This window comes from Polyergus mexicanus, unplaced genomic scaffold (assembly GCF_030449975.1).
Source record: "Polyergus mexicanus isolate NDT 795.1 unplaced genomic scaffold, iyPolMexi1.0 SCAF_2, whole genome shotgun sequence".
Taxonomy (NCBI): domain Eukaryota; kingdom Metazoa; phylum Arthropoda; class Insecta; order Hymenoptera; family Formicidae; genus Polyergus; species Polyergus mexicanus.
Window position 1 is genome coordinate 10,684,487 of NW_027223322.1, and position 18,883 is coordinate 10,703,369.

Consider the following 18,883-nt stretch of genomic DNA (forward strand, 5'->3'; position numbering starts at 1 on the left):
AATTAACTATTAACTGTCGTATGCGAACTAGTACATGACGTAATAATAACGTATAGTAATAAAGCGCTTTGAGTAGAAAATTGAAGCGATTTGGGCCCTGTTCTATTTCCATAAATAATTCGCAACGCAATTAACTTGGGTGCCAATACATCGGACCAATAATCAATATATAAAGATTATTGAATTATTATAATTATTGAAAGTGATTAAATATATATATATATATATATACATATGTATATAATAAAAAGTATTGTGTGTATACATTAAAAATAAAATAAAAGTCAGTAATAATAATAATATTTTACTGATTTATTTTTATAAATGAAGGAAAAGATATATCTATTATTTCTAGTTGCAATATCTTTTTCTAATTTATTAAAGACGTTGAAAATTATTAAAAAAATATATAAGTATTAATAAAATGCATATTAATGTTAAACAGATTATTCCGATATTTGGCGACAAAGTTAATCTAATTGTAGAGAAATAGAATAACTGTTTAAGTTCGACATTATCATGCATTAATTTTGGTCGAAACATATTGGCAGCATCATTTTATTGGAAAGATTTCAATTGTTATAATTGTCTATCACGATATCATTTTTATATTTATTTGACGACGGCAATAATATTATTTACAAAATACCATGATAATTGTGTTGAAAGTTAGATATTTAAATAATGTATTGTCGTGGCGGAAACTCATGTCAGCGATCATGTTATATAATCCAGCGATACATGGCTATTATGGCATTAGACCCGGGTAACCGATAATTCCGTTTTAGGTTCAAACTTGACTTTGCGATAATAGGATTAGAATTTGCGACGCGTTCGGATGACCGTCTATTCTAAGTGTGCTATCCATCCAAGCTACCATGCGAACCGACAGTGATATCACATTTAATCGAATTAGTTGCTCCAATTAGTATGATAATTAATATGACATTTATATGAAAATGAATATAACATGCAGTTATCATTATAGGAAATTAATAACAATCTATGTTAGTTAGTATCATTATATCTTAATATATCATTTTAGTTTCGTGTATATCTCAGTATATATAATGTGTCACTTATATTATCTTTTAATGAAAAAATCTTTGGTCAATTTAAAATTAATTTTTCTTTAAAATAATAATACTCCTTTACTCAGCGAAAGAGAATTTAATTATCCAAAAATATCTCTTATTTAATCGATTACAATCACTGTATCGTTATACATTATTGTTACGGTGAAAGATTAGACGGTAAAGTGACATAAGTCATACGAATTAAAGTTTCATATATTTGTATTGCGTTTACGCGCGCGATATATAATAAATGTCTCAGAATATAAGGGAAAAAAACCTGGGCCTTCGTTAACCCTTTAAATACATCTAAACGAAATATCAACTTTCGTCGAGCCGAACGGCAGACCGGGGTTCTCTCCTTGATTTTATCGGCGAGTTTACCCGACATGTGTCCCGGATTCTCCCTCTCCGCGTTACTTCCGGAATCAAGCGCGATCCCGAAATTTGACGCGACAAGCGCAATACGATATCGTCCTCGGGAAAAGCGGTTGCTCTTCATGGTCACGTAATAACTGCGTGGGACTGTCACCGAGCGGGGAGAGATGACGAGAGACGGAACCGGGGGAGGGGGGGAGGGAGAAGGGTGGCTTTGCGAATCGCGAGGGAGGGAAAGGGGAGAGACTGGGACGGCCGGTGAGGGTGGACGATGAGAAAGAGGCCGACGATGATGATGGGTATAAGGGCGGTTGTCCGAGCTCGTTTTCGTCGTAGACGTAGCCGCGAATGCCTTCGGGGACCGCGCGCGCAGCCAACAACTGTCTATCCGGACTTTCCGTTGAAGAGAATCTCCTGTCGAAACTTAACGTCAAATTCGATTCTTGCATCACGTATCGCTGCCGATGTGTGTTTCACAATATATCGTTTCTCAGAATAGATGATAAAAAAAAAAAAAAAAAAAAAAAGACGCGAATAAGGTATATCCAACGTTAAGAGGAGATAATATGGTATACATAAGTCCGTAACTTTTGTACGTGAGGAGCCACTTGCTGGTATACGACAGTGCATCTTACGAGTTGTAAACTTATATATATTCATCGTTAAACGTTTCGTTGTCTACAGCATTTAGAAATGACCTTGTACTATTATAATAATAATAATAATAATAATTATTATTATTATTATGGATGATGAACTTGCGGAGTATTATGTTAGCAAGATTAGCTACTCTGCTTCCGCGATATATCGACTCGAGATGCGCACAGTCTTAAAACTCGATATAGATCTGTTAGTCCGAAATACTAAGAAGGGAGAAGGGCCCTGCGAGGACGCTCGCACACGCGCCCGACACTCTCGCTCCGATTAAGCTTAATTCATTCCGCCGACGAGAAGCGGCAGAAGACGTTCACGCTAAACTTCTCGAAGAGCGCGTCGGCTCGCGCTGTCTGCCGTCCAATCCTGCCAACTTAACCTCATTAATAAATTAATTAGATATTATTGTGTTGGCAGTCAGGGCGGCAGCTGCGGGTACGCTCTCCTTGTTCTTCGCTCTCTCTCTCTCTCTCTCTCTCTTTCCTTCTTTATCATCTTGCCGTCACACCCGCAGATCAGGGAAGAGAGGGTGAGAGGGTCACCAGTGACGTCACTTCTTACGATGATAAAATATGTGTTATAACCGCTCGCTTGCTACCCGCACATTTTTTTTTCAACTCGAAATTTTCAAACGACCATTCGATGATCGCGTGTCGTGGTGACTCTCCTCCAGTTCTGATAAACTTTAATAAGCTCCGTAAACGGAGATTTTTTTATCTTCGGTTTCTGACAAATAGTTCGGAATTTTCTCAGATTTGAATTTCAAAATATCGAATTTTAGAATATCCGAAGCGCTTCATATATTACAATGATGGTAATAATCGGAAAGATGCGATAATTAATTGAAACGATATTTTCGTTAAGAAAGTTTATCTTAATTAATCGAAGAGGAGCGATTAATTGAAAAGATATAAAGGACAATATGCGCTTCTAAGAATTAATATCATATTATATTCCTAATATCTAATTTCGCGAAGATAATTTCTAAAAGATAATTTCTATACGATACGATATCGAATCGTGTACATAAAATCTTATCCCGAATTTTATCGCGAATTATATTTTAAGACTAACAATCGCACGAAATATAAAACTTTAAGATCTCGTGGCGCGGGAGCGCCGTAATCTCGCATGCGCTTTCAGCGCGCTGTCCAAGGAGCCATGTAGTCGCGGCGCTCATTACGGGATAGCCATGGCTCTTGGCACTGGTAATGACAAAAAGCACACGCAGCATTATCATTGCGGAGTGTATGGCATTAAGCAGTAGGGGGCCAGGATTAGGATGTCGGCCATTACCGCGCGTCACTGACCGTTTATTCTACGCCGTGCACGGTGCGGTGACTTCCTCTAGACGCGCGTATATATGCCTACCATAACCGGAGGATGAGGAGGTCGCTCGCGAGGCCAGCCGGCCGGATCATGCATTCTCCGTACGCGTGATTCACCTTTCGATATCAATGTCAATCTAACTTAATTGTTCATCTTTATTTTCGCCGCCTCTCTATCCACGATGCGACAAAAGGATAATAGTCATCTTTCTTAGGAATATAATTATGATTATCCTTAATACATTAAAATCAATTCATTTTCGACGCTTTCTTATTTTTTTGCATTATATCTTTGTCAATCGATTATTCGATGAGAGTCGTCGATAAATAAAACCTTTAAATTGTTAAGTATGTAATATTTTTACATATTCGCATTTCTATTCCACGCGTTGCCTCTTGTAATTTTTTGAATAAACATATATATTTTTTTTAAATACATGACAATATAATCTATTAAACTTATTAAATATCGTTAATTAAAGGAACAATTATTATTCTTTATATCTATAGTTAAATAAATCTTTTTCTCATTATCTGACAATCCTTTCTAAATATATAACGCACTGATTTCTCTCTCAAGGATATTGTTATCATGTTAAGATCTCCTCTCTATTCTCGATTCTTTATAACGAACGGTATTTTTCTCGCCGGTTGCAATTATGTCTACAACACATTTAATATGTACGCAATGAATAAAGCACGCCACAAATTAAATTCATAGCGAACGTTTCCTCCCCCCCACCCCAAGATATTTGATCGCAATTGAATCGCGATTAATCGCAATCGCATGCGCGAATCAACCGACCGTCGACGTGACATATAATAAAGCGCGAGCGGAAAGGAAGACAGAGAGAGAGAGAGAGAGAAGAAAGATCTAATTTACAGCCGCGAATCGCAACATGACGGTCCCGTCGCCGTCGCTGTTTCGAATCCGGCGATTTAATGGGAGGAATGTTTGCGCGAGAGGAGAGTCTCTCGCGCGTAGCGCGCGCGCACAAACGTCGGGATCGAAATTGACCTTTAATCGCTGTGGCGCCACGCGAGCATGAATAATTGGCCGCGTCAGGAGCGAATTCGACGACGGATAATGCCGCAATAGGCCGAATCGGCGCGTATCATTTATTCATTCGGCCGGGGGTAGCGGGCGGGCGGGCTGGCCCGCCGCGATGGCCGAGCCGCGAATTTGCAAATCGTATTAAGCCGTGCGCACAAGCGAGGGAACTCGAGGGGGGGGGGGGGAGGCGGAGGGGGAGAAAAAAATCGTCAAAGAGAGGACTCGTTCGCGAGGATCAAAGTGGCCGCAATTTTCACTTACCGCCAATCCGGCATTCCGCCGCCGCCGCCGCCGCCGCTGACTCGTGCTGAATCCGTGCTGCTTGAATCCGCCATTTTTCGACCCGATGTTTTCCGTGTGTCTGAAAATTACATGAAAGAAATGACAATAGATTAATATATACGTGACTATAGATATATTTCATAAGAATATACATGTTTACTATAACAATAAGAGTATACAGGTCATAAGGATGTTTAAAACTTTGTGAGCGTGTTCCTGGATAAAAAGTATGAAGAAATGTTCCTTTGAACTTGGGCTGAAATAGCTTCAAATGCGTTATCGAAATAATGGACACGAATAGATATTGTATTTCATCATACGTGAGATGAATATCATTAATTTCTTCAAATGAAAACATTGTTTCTATTGTTACAGTAAATTAATGAATCGAATAATAATAATATTGCTCGGTTGAACTGCCTCAAGCATACTGACTTGATTGTAGGTACATTACTGTACTCATACTGTACTCAAGAACAGAGGCCAAATTACGCATTAAAACTCCCTTCTTTTTTCTTTCAGTAGATCGTGCGCTGGTAAACAAACACTATCTCAGAATCAAAACATTAAGAGACACAACACCGTGGAAACAAAGAATCTGATCTGAAATTCAGTCATTATGAAATCTATTTATTCATACTTTTTATTCATCCAAGAACACGAAGTTTTAAAATATATTTACGATTTACCCTGTATATATTCATAGATATATCTCATAAGTTTCTGATAATTATATTATAGATAATGTGTAACTAATACGAATGGATTTAAGAAATATGAAAAAAAGAACGTTTCTTTTTCTTTTCTTTTTTTTAAATAAACTCTTCGCGATTGATTGTAGGATCCGGAAATAAAAATGATCTGATAGAGATGTTGGGATGTGCATCAATTTGATTTAATCTCGTAAGAATTAGCAAGGAAATAAGATCGCAAAGAAATTCGGATCGTCTTTGAAAATTCACGCGCCGATAAGCCTGATAACGTCGCCATGGATGTAAACGTATGTAAACGAATACCGTGGATAACTCTCACGATGAAAGCGAATTTTCTGCGGGGAGTGGGGGGGGGGGGCGGGAGAGAGAGCGTAGAAGAGTAGAAAGAGAAGGAATGAGCGTAAGCGCCGTTTCGGAGAAGCGTTTACACGGCGAAATGCACACACGTCGCTTTTCGCGCGCGCGGACACGCCCCCTTTTCCTCCTTTCCTGAGATGCACGGGGGTAGAAAACGACTGATTGTGAGAGAAAGAAGAAGCGGAACACACGGTGGCGCGGAACGAACGTAGAGATAAGAGAAAAAAGGAGGGAGGGAGAGAGGGAAAAGGAAACTGCAAGGGGTGAACGTGCAGGGGAGCCGCTGCAGTGGCGAGGTAAGAAGACAGCAAAAAGATCACGGGAAGGGGGGGGGGGGATTACACGGTATATATATATATATATATATATATATATATCGAAGTAAGAAGGCTCCTCTCTTCATACCCTCTTGCTCTTTTGCCATTCCATGCACTTCCTCCCCCCCCCCCCCGTCCCTGATGCAGCTCCCGGCTGTGGTGCTCCTGTTTTACGCTTTTCGACTTTTTCAAGATTTATCTTTACCGTTTCCTCGCTAAATCGCTTTCCGGGCGAAATTTACGGTTGGGCAATATAATACAGGAGGAGCGAGCCCGGGCGAGTTGTACACACACACACACACGCACGCACGCGCGCGCGCGCACGTACAGTCCGTGTGGCGGTATAAGGACTGAGGAGAAGGAGGAGGACGTCGGCAGGAAAGAGCGAAGAGCCCGAGTTCTCTATACGGCCGACCAGCCGAGTAACGGGGAGCCTACATACATTCCCAGCACGTTCCCGGCTTCTTCTCTACCTGACTGACTGCTTCCACCCCTCTTTGGTTGCCTCGCGCGCGCATTTTCTTTACGAGCTTCCTCTTTACCTATCTATCCCCTTACACGCGTACCACTCGCTCCTCGGCCGGATCCATTCTGCGCCCCCTGGGGGTGGCTATGATCGCTCCGTGTATCGTCGCCGCAATCTCCGTGATTTTGTAAAAGATTTAACATACAGCATTTGTGTGTCATAGAAAATAATATCAGACATCATTAATCTTCTCAAAAGTGTCGAGTGTATGTCGGTAAAATTTCACATGCTGCGTGATATCTTTGTAAAATTTAAACGGAATTTTTATTACAGATACTCTTATCAAATACATCGTATTTAACATTTATGATATTTGATGTAATATAATTATGTGCGACAGCATCAATGTATCATGAAGCTGCACATCTGACAATGAGATATCAAGGAAGGTAAGAGAATAACGATATGAATTTTGCACTCTTGGAAGAAAAAATATGCAGGAAAAATACAAATATTTATATCATGTAACGATCATCTCTTTCTAAGCGAACTCTCGCGAGTTTGTGGAAGTTCGCGAAAAATGAAATTACCCGAAACGAGGTTCATGCGTTATATGATAAAGTTGTAAAGCGCGTCGCGAATTTGGCAACTCGACCGCGTTGCACGACGTGTCATTGTTACGGTGCAGCGTATTGTATTAGTTTCTCGCCGCCATGTAACTTCATCATTTATCCGTTCGCGGGATTGATAACGTCCGATAACGTGTCCGGGACAGACGCCGGATCCGTAGTGGCCTGTAATAAGATGCGAGTGTACGCGAGAAACAAGTGGATGATCGCGCGTTATTCCGCACAGTTGAGCGAACAAGTATATAATTCCATATGCTTCTCCCTGCTCTTCTGCGCCGCGGATTCGTAAAAATGGAACTCGTGGAAATGGCGAGGTTCGATCCTGTTGAATAATGTATGCACGACAATGGTATATCTAATATATGATTCACGAAAGCTATTAGCGAATATGTATCGGCATATATTTACTTGTTTTTACGGTTACCCGGGTCCTTTTTTTTTTCGACAATCTCATGGCAAAACTGTATTGAAAAATACACTTCAAATTTTATCATACTAAAGGAGTCTCTCTTTTACGAAAATACGTAACAAAATAAATACATAATAAAAATTTTAAAATTTAATTTTTTTTGAATATTGTTACTTTATGAAGAGGGAGGAAAAAGAAAATAATCGCAAGAACAAGTCCTGAAAAATTTATAAATATATATTGGAATAATTAAAAAAATTGCACGATTTAAATAATGTGAAGAGATGTGTCTTATAAGATGCGAAAATGTAGGATTAATAATTTATCTCAAACGTCCTCCCTGTCATATATTGTATATACGCAATCGGATCAACGGTCACCCCGCAATCATCCGTTTACGTTAGCGAGCACGTAAGTAAACACGCGCCGGACATCTCGCCAAATGCCTTTCTCCGGACCTTTCCCGCGCGGAAAAGCCGGGTGATAAATAATATAAATGGACCTTTCAAACGTGACAACGCGTCGAGTATCATTGAGGAAGAGAGCGAGTAGTCACTCGGCGACACGTGACCACGCCGGGGATTCCCTCGCGTACAGCAGGCCGGAAATACCATCCATAAGTAAGGGTGCGATCATACCGGAACGAAATGGAAGTAGAGGAACAAAAAAGGAGTAAATTAGATATTTTATAAAAAAATTATATATATGTATATATATAAATTTTCAGTTTGTATATAATGATATATAAGGAGATAAAAAAGTCGGAAAAAGTAATTAAAAATTTATAAAACAAAGATTTTAAATATCTGATGAGATTTTTATATATGAATTTACCGATGAAAGAACAAGGGGAACATATTTAGAATTTCTTACACATTTAATTTTGTCGATTACATTTAGATCGACAGATCCACAAAAGCGTAATGGGAGATACATCTCGTGGATATTGTCATTTTTTTTTTACTCTAGGATTACTTGCACTGGCGGAGGAGAAAGAGGGAGGCAAGTTCTCTCGCTGGGTGAATCGTGTCGTCTAAGGGGCGCGACATATTGGACGAAATTGGCGCATATCAAACAGGGAAGCAATTGGAATAGCGGCGGGATCCGGGGATCCCCGCATCCCGGTTCGCGCGCGCTCTCGGTTCCGCTGGAAATGGTGCCCTCGGGGCTCGGAGCCGAGCACGGGAACGAAACCCTCGACTGCGCATCCCTTATTCCCTCTCGCAGCCCGCGGCCTCAGCCTCTCCTCCTCCCTCCTTTTCTCTCCGCACTCACATCAACGAGTGATATTACACCGCCTAGGAGTCTATCCGCTCCTCTCCTCTCTCTCTCTCTCTCTCTCTTCTTTCTTTCTCAGACAGGCGCGAGTCCGACAGTACTCTCTCGCGCGTCTCGGGGAACAAACCTAACTTTGGCTTGATATATAACTTCACCACGGCGAATACAATAATGCCGTGTGCTCGCGTGCAACGACCTACAATAGAATTCGCGGCATCTTGATATTTGTGATATATATATTAGAGAGGGAGATTGAGAGAAAAATATTAAAATTTGTATATTGTATATTCTAATATACAAATTTTGTTATATTGTCTTAAAGTTTTGAATTTTCTTTAAACTTGTCAATTTATTTTGAAAGTATTCTATTTTATTAAACGTATATACTTTTATGAAATTTCGTAACCGAGGATTTTTAGAATCATTGGTTGCGAAATTATTTTCAAATTTGTGACATTTAAGATGGCGGATATGCAATTTGATAGCTTCTAATTTTTTTAATGTTTCTTGGAAAATCGATAATATATATGTTATTGATACAGCTCATTATTGCTTTAGGATTAAAATTTAAAAATTGAAAAAATATCGGGTTTCGAAAAATATAATAGATAAAAATGTGCTTTATATAATTTTCTCCTTTTATATCAATTTTTGTAATATAAATATATTAAAATTTTGATGACATATATTATATAAGTTATATATAATTATATGTTATATACTATATGTATATGTACAAATTTCTATCCAGCAGACATAATGTATAAGATACAGAATCATACTGCAATCATAACTTGAAAGATTAAGAAAAATTAAAGAATATAAATTTTACTTTCTCACACACACACACACACACACACACACACATGCATCTTCGACGCATAATCGGGACGGTTATGAAAGCTATATTTTTCGCACAACGCGTCTCGCAGAGATTGACTCTCGCTCCAGGCAAGAAGTCAAGCTCGTCGTACATACCTCTCTCTGTACGTGACGGGTCTCTGTAACCGGAGAATCAATACGATCTTCCGCCTCCTCTGTACGGGTACGGTGCACCAATTCAGCTCGTTGAATCTGTGCACCGAGCCTGTGCACGCGGTTGTAGCGCGCGAGTGTACGCGCGAGCGTGCACATGCGCACGTAGGGATGCGATGCACGCACGTGCGTTGCACGTCGCGCGTCGCGATTTCACGCACACGCGTGGAGAACATCGTGCATGAGAGACAACCGACCGCCGATCCGGTTGCGATCGATGAACGGAGAGAGACACGCGGCCACCAAACAAACTCATCCGTATAATTGGCAAATTGACAGATTAATTCAATCACATCGTCGATGCTCCTTCTTCGTCGTTTCCATTCTCTCTCTTTCTCTCGTTCACGTTAATGTATTCCGCCGACGAGGAGACGGCCTTGATTTCTACCCGAGTATAGGGACGGGCATTATACAATATTTTTGCCAGATTATCAATTACGTTTTCTTTTTATATAACGCGCAGCATGATAAAATCTTTGTTCCTCCCAAATCAAAATTTTTCTCCTTCATTTGACTATAACATTTTCAATCTATTTCGATATCTTAAGCAGTCAAATCTTTTTTTTTTTTTAAACCTCTAAATGGAAAATTGTTCGTTTATCGTCTATTTAAAATATAAAAGGAGCTCAATTGTTGTATAAATCAAATCTATCGAAATCTTGTAGAGTTAATAAAACGTGAGAAAATTGAGGCGCAAAATTTTGACTCGATAAGATAGATAATATATCAGCTGTTTTATATTTGTATTTTATCATAATACACTTTTTCTCTATGAGTTTAGAGCGTAATTTTCATAACAGAACAGATTACGCGAGTTTAACAGAGTAATCGAGGAAATTATTAGAACTATTATTTTATTATTTTATTTTGTCTATTTGCCCAAACGTAATCTAATCACGTTTCACTGCCAGCGCGTTTCCTTCCATAACCGGGCGACAGTCCATAGTGTGATAATCGAGGTGTACCACCCGCAGAGCGCGGTGCGCGATAGACGGAATAAATCAAATGTCGAATGGATAAGCGGGAAATAAACCGAAAACCACGCTGGTCGTTCTGTAAATCGAGAATAAGCGAGACAGAGGTAACGAGGATGCGCGAGCAAAGGATATAAACAAGCGCGCGGGTCGCTTCTCTCCCTTTTTTTTTTTTTACAAAAAGGGCGACAGAAAGAGAGATGAAGGGATATGAGGGAAAGGGAGAGGGGAGAGTGTTCTCTCGAGTGTACACGTCGGAAAGGGCGTGTGCAATGCGGTGGAATCGAGTGGAGCGAAAAGTCAAATGGAGTCGACCCGCGTCACGTTATATGTGTATATGTGTCGAAAGACACGAGAGTGAGTGCGTGCGAAGAAAAGTGCTATCGGATCAAGTGGTTGTCTGTGCGATATTTTGAATTAGCTACCCTTTTCAACATCTCTCTCTCTCTCTCTCTCTCTCTCTCTCTCTCTCTCTCTCTCTCTCTCTCTCTCTCTCTCTCTCTCTCTCTTCCGCTGCTTGCAACCTCGGTGATTGTTTCTCGTATCGGGATATGTCGTTATTTTGCGACGAAATCGATGGAAACAAATGCAATTCTTGCGCGTCATTATTTGGAATAATAATTATAAAAAATATTAAATATATATATATATATATCTTTCATGATAGAATAATTATAATGAAATAATCGTAAATATTTATAAGAGATAATTATGAATAAAATAATTTTTAATTGATGATTATGAAATATTATATTCTCTCCATAATTATCCGTATTTATGTATTGTTACGTATAGATATCCCGACTTCACGCGATGAGTAATCTGTACACTCTTCTTGTACGGGGAAAGGATGTCCGAATGTGATTTTTTACTTGACAAGGTTCCGGAATACGTTTATTATCCTTAAATGTCACTATAGAAACCCCTACACAAAGACCTTATCTTCGAGATTGATCGCTATCGATTGATATCACATAAAAATACAGTAGCATTAATGTTGTGAAGTGTTCCTCTCTCCCTTCCCTCAATATAACATATAGTTACGTGTGTATTTATTTTCTTTTAAAATAAATTTTTACATTTTTCATATTAAAACACCGATATTTTTTTAGAAAAATATTTTCTTAAAGTGCTTTATTTCTTATACCATAAATGTCAGAAATAAATTAGAGTTAATTTGTCTTTTTTATTTTTATGAGATTTATAAAAGTATACTATTATATATTTCTGAAAAAAGGTTAAACTTAGAGAATCGACAATTGCCCTAAATAAAGAGATTCGGTTACGCGATCTTGAGATCACAGGCTAAGCTAAGACTGTAACTTATAGTACAGCGGACTCTTAATCAACTTTCAATTAAAACTTGTCTTTAGACAGCGCTCGGAGAGAAAGGGAGGCGGTAATAAAGCAGAGCCTATATAAATCAATAATCAGTTGAAATTCAATCGCGGCAAAAGTTCTATTTTCTTACTCGATAACGAGAGAATCTCTTCTTGACTTTATGCTTACATCATATAATGAAGTCGTCGTACTTCGTTGTTGTAATTTTGAAGTGGATCAATTCGCAAACTTTTTCGTTCTTATTTTATTTCCATCGTCATTTTTTTATTAAATAATAAGATTTAGAAAATCCGGTAAAAAAGAAATATTTCAAAAATATTTTCATTTGTATATTATAAAACGTACAATATTTTATTAATTAATATTGCGATATTATGTAAATTATATATATATGTGTGTGTGTGTAATTTTAATTTCATTCTCTACAGCAAGATATATTTGTGATATATTTAGCTGATATATTTGCTTTCACAAGATATCTACAGAGATTATAATAACTATTTTTTTTTAGAAGAGTGTTTTTTACGAATCTCCGCGTAATGTACGATCTAATGATTGCTGTTTAACGGCCGTATTTATTATTTAATGCTGTTGTTGTTGATTTCACATAACCGCTCGCAATTCCAAATGGCATAGGGACCCGCCTCGTATACGGTTCGCTCGTTACATGCTATTAATTTATAATTAGTCATTCAATTCGGTCGAATTAATTTATATATGCATTTAATAGAGGGGTTATAACGATACCCGGATTCTATATTTGCGGCTTTCACGCTTCAGCCTTGCCGAAAACGATTTTACATCGCCGATACGCGCGCGTAGCATAATTTTATCGCATATATAATTTAAATACAAAATTTATTAAGAGCTAGCCCATCTGTACTTCTCCTCCCTTCTTTTACCCCGGTCCAGTTACTTTCAACTTCGTTTGAAAGTTACGTAACAAACTCTCATCTCAATCATTTGAAAACTTCATCTTTTTATAGATAGATAAATGATGAAGCAATAATTTTATCAACGTGACTCTCACTATTATATTGCCAGTATTATTTGAACGGATTAAATCAACGCGCACAATTTGATAGTACAATAATATCACGTCGCTTGATAATCCGCTTAACCCTTCCCGGCCCAACGATTTCAATTGTAATCACATACAATACACTATATCTTATGCAAGCGCAGATCCGTTTAATTTGAAAGCAGTCGCAAACATTTTCTTTCAATTTGCTTCAATGATTGCAATTTTTAAAGCTTCAGAAAAGTATGCTATCCGATTGATCTCTCGTAAAGAAAACAATTATTTAAATTTTCAACACACTCAAGGAAGAGATAGAGGCGATAATCAATTTTATTGTAATAGATTCTCTCTCTGTTCGTAGAACACGAAACGCTTCGAAAAGCATCGTGTTGTACGCAATGTTTTTCGACGTTAAGCATGCGCGTCTCTTCGCGAGGAGGAGCATGTCTGCCTCGATATTCGCAAAATGATATACCCAAGGAGCTCTATCTTTACGGAGGAAGAGAAGGAGAAGAGGAGGTGGAGCAAGCTCAGAGCGCACTTACGTAAAGTTTACGTACAGTGGCGCAAATAGTTTTACATTATTACGTGCGTGGGAGCGTGGAGACTGCAGTGTGGTGATGGGAAAGAGGGGGGGGGGGGAGAGAGAGAGAGAGAGAGAGGAAAGGGGCAGATGTAAGATCGATCAAGCCGCCTCGTAATTATCCGCTTTGTATCGCAGCATAATTCCTGGTTAGTTCGGACGCCGGCGTTGCGCGCGTTCGATACTGTCGAGCGCACCGCGCCAGTAAAGGGGTTACGGCACGGGGGAGCAATACCATATGCAAAGTTAACCTCCATTAAATGCGTTAACTCGGCGACGAGCATGCTCCGATGCGCTTAACCAAAGTATATTACACCGATGCTCGGATGCGAGAGCGATCCCGCCGCGTGTGTTGAGAGCCGGGTTCGCTCTCTATACAGGATGTCCCGTAATGTCTCGGCCTCGCGTCGGATTCTCCAATCGATGGACTCGGAGCCGATATCGTTTTTACGAATAAATTTTTGCCGTTACACTGACTTTGGAGTTATAGACGAAATTCGCATAATATTTTTTTGTACGTAAAATTTGTGACGTGTATACGTCAAGTAGATATATATATATATATATATATATATATATATATGTTGGGTTAGCGAAATTTTCGTTATTTATTATTAATTGATTGACGGATATGGTTTTTAATTACGTATACGTGATCGAGAAGAGACACTTCTCCCGATATCGACATGCGTATATTGAACGACTATTAACCTGGGACACCGTGTATATCGCGCGCCTCTAATTGCTCTCGCCAAGGCGGCTTGCGACGTACTTACCCACAGTTCGTTTTGTCCTCGATTTCTTTTCGACGAGACGGCAATGCGGCCCGTTAACCCCGCGACCGTCCATGCCATAATATTATCGAAGGAGCCAATGTACAATCATATATATTGTGGACGACACAATATTACATTCTAGACCACGCTCTTTCCTCTTGACCCGTGACAATCGGCGCATTGTTGCTCTGTTGTATGGGCGTTAACGTTCATCTCGTTAAAGGCGATTCGCTGATGCGCAAACGAAAACGATATATATATATATATATATATATATATATATATATATATACAATAGATAGAGAAAGAGAAGGGAGACGCGCAACTTTGAGACATCGCTTGTTTCTTAAAATCCACAAGCACTTTACCATTTCTCTAATATAAAAATTAATATTATAATCAAACTTTATAAATTATACTTTTTATATGTATGTTAGTATATTTTTTAATACATATATATATATATATATATATTCTCTTATATATATATATATATATTGTTACAATGCGAAAATTATATAAAGAAATTGATATATATTTTTTAATAATTGTTTCATTAAATTTCATTGAATGTGTATATATTAATGCTACATGATACTGTTACAAAAAATTGGCTCAATCTCGATGACGTCAGATTCGTCATCTTTTACATTACAATATCTTCGCCCCGCATACTCGAGCTTATTCGACTAGTGAAGAGCTATTCCTCTCTCTTTCTCTCCATGCATCTCAGTTTACGTTACAAGATGCTTATTAAATTGTGTCATCCACGAATAAGGGCTAACGCGCTGCATCCAATTTGTGCCGCTTAATTAATTCCCTCCAATTTATTCCCCGAGACCGGCCAATAAAGAAACCGGGACCCGCGCCCGCTCGACGGTCAACAAGTGCCGCCGATGCCACCGCAATATATTGTCCCTAATGAAATCTTCGTTTAATCGCGAGCTTTTCCGACGTATGTACGCGACGTCAATTGCGGCAGCTTGACGAATTTCTCGCGTCCCTCTATGCAGCCGCCATCGTTGCACGCGATGCACAATGATGCACACGCATACTATGTATATTGCATTGATACGGTCATCCATCGTTTCTCTTTTCGAGAAAAAGAGGAGGAAAGAACTGCACGTTACAACATAATTAACACATTTTACTCTTGTTAAAGCTGAAAGTTATTTATTTTTACTGTTTTTATTTTTCTCTCTATTATTTTTTACAAAATATATAATTAAAATACCAAAATATTATAATTTTATACTATGATTCCTATAAATCTTACTCACTGTCTATTTGTCATAAAAATAATATAATTAGGAATATTAATTTTTTTTTATTGTTGCAAAAATTCTTTTTTATTAGTACCGGTCGTACTAGTATTATTGTACCAGTAATATTGTATAACTCTTTTTCTCTATCTATTACAAACGCGCGAGTAGCGTTCAAAGTAAAAAATGCTGTGCAAAGTAATGATTTCAGAAAAGAATGTAAAACACATATGTTCGTTTTATTTGATATTAATATTTTATTAATATTCTTGATATTAATATTTGTGTGTGGGAATGCAAATATTTGTAATATAAATTCTATTAAATTCAGGCATACCTGAATATCATGTGTGGGGAATTTGTGACGTCGCATTCGCATTGAAATGGAAGCGCGAAGAGCGGGAAGAAGAATGGGAAGAGGAAGGGAGGGGGAGCGCGACGGAAGTTAATTACAAAATTATCGCTTTTAATTGCGATTCCTGATATTTGCGCAATGGCGCGGCGGTGCTGCAAGCGCGCGATTGTCGTCGCGTGCCGAATTATTGGATGTTGACGTCACCGCCGTTGCCGAAGCCCCTCCGACATGCGGCATCGCTTTGCTCATAATTGCCGGCACCAATTATGCAATTAGCGCCGTGCTCTAATGAGCGCGCAGTGTCATATACAAACGGAATCTAAACACCCGGCTATCCGACACGCATTGTTCGCGCGCAGTGTGCTGAACCCCGTGTCTTTATTCGTCTCCAAGACATACGCCCCCATCTGTTTTAGCTTTCATTAACCGCATTATATGCGTGTATTTTCAACGATATATCAACTTATAAGATTATTCCTTTGATTATTTCCCCCGCGCGGTTAATGTTCTCTACCAGCAGAAATATATAAATTTAACATCTAAATTGTTTAGCAGCGTCTATTGGACTATAAAATATTTCAAGCAATAATGGGCATATATGTAAAAAAAATATTGAAATTAATTATTTATAATTAATCATTAATTTTTGTTTAAATAAAATATATGAATATACATCTATGTATGTGTTTGAAATATAATAATTGGAATAAAGAATTTATTAATCAACATGATAATTTTAAAGGAATTATCAAAGAAAGAGATGCTTGTGTGCGTGATTGAAAGAACAATTGAAATAATTAAATAATTAAATTTATTAATAATAAAAATTTCAAACTTTTATTGATTATTAATTATTATTTTTAATGCCTTTAAATCGCTTATAGAATTTTTAAATGATATCGAGTTATACTTTTCTCTATGAAACTACATATAGGTACAAGATGTCTATTCAAATCTCGTAAAAAAATTCTCTGAATATTCCCTGATGTCCCAGATATTTTTATTCAAAATTCCAGATAAAGAGAATATTTTAAAGATTTTTTTTGCTGCAATTTCCTAAAATAAGTTTTTTTATTGTACGCGTTTTCTAGTGCTTCGTACTTACCCGAAAAAAAAAAAAAAAAAAAAAAAAAAAAAAAAAAAAAACCACTTAAGTTTCAAGTGTTAAATTTACAAATATAATTTACAAATGTAAAAAAAAGAAAACTGAATAGCTATCGTTAAGATAAAAATTTTTAATTTGCGTAACATTTTCATTTTTTATCACTAAAAATTAAAATAAAGAATATATATTGTATATTCGATATTTTGTTGAGATATTGAATATATAAACAATAAAAATATATTTTCAATACATAATATACACAACTTAGCTTATCGGCAGATTGCAAACTGCTTACAGTATAAGAGGAAAGTTATTAAAAAGAAAATTTTTTAGGAAAATTCCCCGAGTCCCAATAAAATTCCACGAGAAAATTGCCTGATTTTTTCAAATATAAAAAGTTCCCTGAGATTTCCAAGTTTTCCATGTTTTTTTAAAGGAGTAGACACCTTGATATAAATTTTTCAATCCTACGTTACGTATGATATAAATATTTAGATAAAATTCGGGATAAGATCCACGATGAATTTTTTTTTACAATAAATTATGGTAAGAAAACTGAATAAAAAAAAAAATACTCTTCTCCACTACTGTTCGTAATTGCTCGCTCTTCATTTCGAATATCATCGCGGTCTCTTTTGTTAACGGCCTCGGTAAACGCCCGAGCACACCGTATAACGAGCGTGTAACAAATCCGATGGCGTGTGCCAACGTGTAAACACACTCCGCAACACTCGAAGCCGCAATCCCTTCGCCCTCGCACGCAGTAGGGCGCCACCGCATCGGGATGATCGCACAATAAAACACTGGCATAATATTTCGCCCGGCTGGTTGAACACCGCAAATATACTCTAGGACCACATGCCGGCCCTATTTTGCAGAGGGTGAGAAGGATATAGCAAGGAGAGAGAGGGGGCGGGGGAGAGAAGGGAGCAAGGGGCGAGAGAGACGCGTATGCTGGCGCGCGAGAGTGGAATCTACGAGCAGCCCCCGCGATGGCCCCCTTCCTCCCCCTCTCGTGTGCCGCAGGGACACCCGCGGGCCTCACGTTCCCCCTTCGCGGATTAGCTTCGCTACATTTCGTCCCTTCTGTCGGTGCGTATGTCCCATCATTATGCGCCTAACTCTCTGCAAACGCAAAACCAATAGCACCGTCATCCACAGTGGATGAATTTATGGGAACCGGAGGATGAGTGGATTGCGATTGTTGCCTAGAGTTTCCTGGATCGCGATAAATCGGCTGCTTGTTTCCGCGATTAATCATCGGATATTCGATAGCTATTTGATAAAATGTATGGGAGATATATATGTTTATAATTTCTTAAAAATTAATCTCTCTCTTAAAGTATAGTGTGTGTATGTGTTGTGTATATATGAGAATTAAAATAAATAATATTCACTTCTTCTAACGTTTAGAATGTTCTCGATTCAATATGTGTGAAGAGATATGTGAGCTCTGTTTTATTAATATTAGAATCGGTAATTGGAAATATTAT

At 38.1% G+C, this 18,883-nt stretch overlaps 1 long non-coding RNA gene across 1 annotated transcript in view; it reads right to left on the reverse strand.

The window, feature by feature from the left end:
• Window positions 1-4,754: 4,754 nt before the first annotated feature.
• LOC138942290 (uncharacterized) overlaps window positions 4,755-18,883 on the reverse strand; it is a 46,420-nt gene continuing 32,291 nt past the window's right edge. The window contains exon 3 of the long non-coding RNA XR_011448286.1: window positions 4,755-4,848. This is a non-coding gene — a long non-coding RNA (uncharacterized lncRNA). The remainder of the gene's footprint in view (window positions 4,849-18,883) is intronic.